This window comes from Pygoscelis adeliae, unplaced genomic scaffold (assembly GCF_000699105.1).
Source record: "Pygoscelis adeliae isolate BGI_AS28 unplaced genomic scaffold, ASM69910v1 Scaffold160, whole genome shotgun sequence".
Taxonomy (NCBI): Eukaryota; Metazoa; Chordata; class Aves; order Sphenisciformes; family Spheniscidae; genus Pygoscelis; species Pygoscelis adeliae.
The window spans coordinates 2,599,255-2,604,442 of NW_008824035.1; positions in this window are offsets into that span (position 1 = coordinate 2,599,255).

Consider the following 5,188-nt stretch of genomic DNA (forward strand, 5'->3'; position numbering starts at 1 on the left):
GTAGGGACCCCCACGGCTCTGCTGCCTCTGCTGCCCCTACCTCCCCCACTTTGGCCGGAGGGGGTCCCTCAGGCACGGCTTTGGTTTCTGCGTCTTCTAAAGTGAGGCAGACCCACGTAAACTCGGCTACTCTGTAAGGCAGAAACCATTCCTGATAATCCTTTTTTTTTAATTTTTAATTACAAGTAAGTGTTTACTCAAAGTGGGTTTGATTCAATTGCTTTTTCTGCAGGCTCAAGAATATCGCAGCTTGAGCTGTTCTTCTAACCCACAATGCTCCCATTTTACTTCATGGTGGTCTCAAAGCCTTTCTGGTCAGCTCGGGCCGGGGCAGTGGCTTCGGCTCAAGGTGGAAGCCCGAGCGATGGGTGCTGGTTTCTCCTGCGGCTGCGCATCCTGAGTTGCAACACTGAGACAGGTGCTTTCACAAGGATGATGTGATGCTGGTACGTGCTCCGAGTCTGAAGATGGACAGGTCTGCTTTGGTTAAAATGGGGAACAAAGGCAGAAAAAATTAGCCTCAGGTCAGCCGGTGTTTTCTGGCCTACTTTGACATGACTGCTTGTTCCTTTGAGCAGACCAACTTGCTAGCTTCCGTGCCAGCACCGGTCTGTTTAGTTCTAACTAATACATATGAATGCAGGCATCATAGCTCTTAATTTGCTTTCCTGTTGCTTGCCTGTGAAATTGGGGGCTTTTTTCTGCTTCAGACTTGTATGCATTTTTTAGAGCAAACTATTAATGCGTTAAAATAGCATGGATGAATGCAGGCAAGGAGCTTCACCCTCGTACAGCAGTTTCACAAAGCCTTACAGAAACAGTGTCCTATTAAAAGGAATGGCTGTCAATGTCTGACATACAGTTGCTTGCCCACCAAAATGCATGCATAAACAATGGAAAGGTGAAAAAATTAGATTCTCATTATGCTTTTGTCTCAGCATCATTACAAAAAATTTCTGTACACATGAAAAATGGTTCTAACATGCAGCCATATTTAAAAAAAAATTTATATGTCTAGTTCCCACTTAACTTTGTAAGCAAATAAAGAAGAATTTCTTTTTTGCCATAACATACAGTAAGAACCTATCCCTATGGATACAACTGCCAAATAACTAGCAGTTGTGTGCAAAAGTTAACAGGGCCAAACTCTAGGTTTCTGCAAACTTTCTCAAGTTATAAGCCAATTATATGTTTAGAAAATATAGCAAGAAACAACTAAATCCCAAATGTTAACAATATGTTTTCATCGCTATCTGAAGTCCAGTAAAAATCCAGTTATTTAACTGTACACTGCATGTATAAGAAATGTGCCCATATTGAATTTAAATAGTTTCTCTGTATTTACATTAGCAAATTAACTCAGTTATATCTACATTTCCTATTGATTTTTCATCTTGTATCATCCTGGTTTTTTACTCACCATTTCCCTTTGGAGGTGTTTTGTTACCGTATTTAAGGTATTTAAAACTTCAGCTGCAAGTTCACTTGCTCAAACTTGTTCACCTGGTCAAATCAAAGGATGCGTAACAAATAATCACAGAGCAGCCACAGTTCCAACTGTGTAGCTTTCTGTATTCTGGTCTGTTGCTACATTTTGATTTTGAGAATACTGAAATATTCACAGGCTACTGCGTTTTCAGTTACTATTTAGGACCATAGACTTGTAATTCAGACTTCCCTTCAGTCAAGTGAAGGACATTAAAGGAAGGAGCCATCTAAATCATGTTGCATCTGGTCCTAGTAAGGAGATAATAACTTCTCTTTGAAATTGTGTCACTCTGAGTGATCACTTACTACTTCGAACTCGCTTCTTTTTATCTTAATGTCTATTTGCATTAGAATGGCAGTTAAAACTACAGTAAATACTTCACATGTTTCATTTTCCGTAGCAACTAAGCATGCTACAGTTGCAGCAAAGAGAGGAAATGGCATGCCAAGCACCACGGCGCTCACACGCTCTCTGAATAGTTCTTGGCTAAGAATGTACCCAGAAGCCAGGTCTTTAATGCTTAATATCTGATTAATTAAATAAGCACACAAGTTACAACATGCCACTGAATGCAATACCGATTGATAATTCATGGATGTTGGACTTCCTATAAAATAAGTGAAAATAAGTATAATAGATAATTTTTGTGGAATAATGGTGTCTGGTTTAACTATATCTTTAGTAAGGATATAATGTGTGTTGTCCCTTACTCACTGGGAATAGTTCATACATAGCAATTGCAACTTAAATGTGGCCACTGTTGTCAAATGTTACAATATCGTTTAAGTTATAACTTGAGCCCTTTTCACTCTAAAACATTCACTTAATGAAGCTGCAGCTTTCCATGCTTGCTCTCCTTTAAGCTGGCTTGGTTTTGCCTCAAAAGTCTGAACAACGTTCCTTCATGTATTTCTGCACTGGGAGACCAGAACAATATACATGGTTTCAGTCGATATATGTATACACACACATGCACACAAACAGTGCTATAGGTAAGTTTTGGAGCTCAGATTTAACCATGTGAAAAATCATTACTATTCAAGCTTAGTACAGCATGTACTTGGTATAGAAGCATGCAGCATAACCAGCCTGCACAAGCAAACTGCCTTTTGAGCTGTGTGTTCTTGGGAAACCAACACAGGGACTTTTTTGTTTTGATTTCCACTAGTTTCCAAAGGAAGCCAGGCTTACACGCTCATCCTCTATGTTTGTGTTTCAATCTACTAATTTCAGTCAAATTTGACGGAGAGGAAGATGCATTAAGAAACGAATTTTCATTAAGCTTGTGCAAGAAAGGGTGTGATTAGAGGAAGATATGTTCTTAATACTATAATTTCAGGAAAAACTATAGCACAAGCTCAAGTCTTGTTGGACATCAAAGAATCCACAGAGGTAGAAGCTGTTCTATGTCATCTACCCACCAGAAGCGCTCCAGTCGTAGCTCACGCTTTACTAGACCCTATGGGATTAATTCCTCTTTTTTCTTTTTTCTTTTTTTAATTCAGATTTTTCTCAGAGATGGATCTGCAAGTATCTAGTAAGATACAAATTCAGTACAACTCTTCCCGCATGGTTAGGGCTCTTACAACAGGTTTGTCTGTCTGTCTTTCCCTCACTCCCTCTCATTTCTATTCAGTTTAAAGACCAGTCGTAGAATCCCAAATGACCGAAAACCAGAATTCTGCTCTTAATATATATTTAAGATATATAGGCTGTGAAACTTGGCAGCGCTTTAAGCTCTTCCCCACTTTGAGCGGCTGGCAATTAACTGGAGATTTTTACATGTGAAATGTTACAGTGTGGGAGTTCCTCAGTGGAGTGTAAAGGAAAGTATGACCACAGGTGGAAATGCAATACTTGATGTTTTATTTTAAATTAATTGCCTGCAGTAGTGACATAAACATTAAATGGAAGCAAATTGGTGATTGCCACTTCAGGACTTGGGACTGTTGTAAAACTGGAGGAAATGAAAACTCATGATTGGATCTGGAGGAAAACACTGCCTTCTGGAGAGGATAAGGAGGTAAGTTTTATTTGACTGGTTACCTATTTTTAAAGTTACATAAGATTATTTGCTTTTTTACTTGGCCAGAGTTTTACAGTGGCTACAGTCATTTCCAAGTTGCCTTGTAAGGGGGAATGTACCAAAGGCATATAAGGTATGCTGGATCAAATCTGTGTTTTAAGGGGATTGCATAGAAGCATAGGGTTTCGCAGCTTCAGGGCCACACTGAGAAGCTGTGCCATGTATCATATGCAAATTAAGAAAAGGTAGAAAAGAGAGACTCTCCAGATGCTGTTTGCAGCAGATTATGAAAATAATAAGTTCATAAAGATACATTTTCAATTAATGCCAATGATACTTATTGTGTGATTCCTTTGATTTACCTTATAGCACATTGTAATGTTAGCACACGGAAAGGTAAGATTTTCATGATGACTACTGCATTACGGAACCTAATGCTGTTTTTCAACCTTCCACATCTCTGTAAATCTTCAAATAAATTAAAACATTAACTCTCTTAAGATTTTCACAAAACTGTTTACTGTAAATTTATTGATTCCTGGATCAAATTTAGGAACTAATGTCCACCTGAACTAATGGTAGGACTGAGCACACATAGCCAGTGAAAGAGAATGTATGTGAAGGGAGTGTTAAAGAGCAAGGGCTTTTGGGCTCAGAACAGATTTTAGGGAAAAAGCATTCTATTAAACTAAAATACTTCCTTGCAATTCCCAGTCCTAATATTACCTAAACCAAACTAAAAGTGGGCTTGCTCAAATTCTGACATCTGAGACTCCTACCTTTACAAGTCAGTAAGTATGCAGGCTGCATGCATACTTGCTATAATCTATTTGTTTTCATAACTGTCTTGATGACTGTTTATTAATTGTTTGTTATTTCATCTATTAATAATAGCTAAAGATAAGCCAAAAAGAAATGTAACTTTCCACTGAGAAGGAATTACATGGATTTCTCCTTTTAACCTAAAGGAGCTCTTTGAACAGAAAACCAAATACCTCAAACTCTTCCTAAAAATCTGACAGCCAGGTGGGACATCAACAGTTCCCTACTCCCTTCCTCACAGTGTACTGGGATTGATGCTAAGTGTTTATACAATTTCTTTTTTTTTTTTTTAATTTTAGCATTATTAATGGTTGGTATTTAAAATGGTTTTGCAAAGACATGTAGTTGAAAAGTTACACTCATCCCACTCCTTTTTAAAACACCCAGGAATGTCACTAAAGAACTGGAACCGTGGATTAAAGGTTAATGACTTATGCATATCCCATTTCTGAAAAGAAATGTGTGTGACTGTATGCAAGAGTACACGTGAACTATTTTAACACGGTTGATTTTGCACGTATGTGAGAAAACTGCTACACTGCCTCAAAAAAGGTACAGCAGTGGATGTTGGTTGTGGTATAAATCCAGCTGCAAATACGGGATGGGTTTGTACTGAACTGTTACAGCCTGGCTATGCATTTTACCTCTGAATTATGAAGCACAAAGTGTTATTGATTCTCCAGTAAGTTTGTCATCTTCTCTTGCTTTCGTGTACCGTTTTATTCAGATGTCATCCAGTGATTTAATTCTAAATAGCTCTTCACACAATACAAAACGCGGGTATGGGTCAGTTTGCAGGTTTACGGCCGCTCTCCCCCCCCTCCCTCTCGCCTGACGTTCAGTCAGGGGCT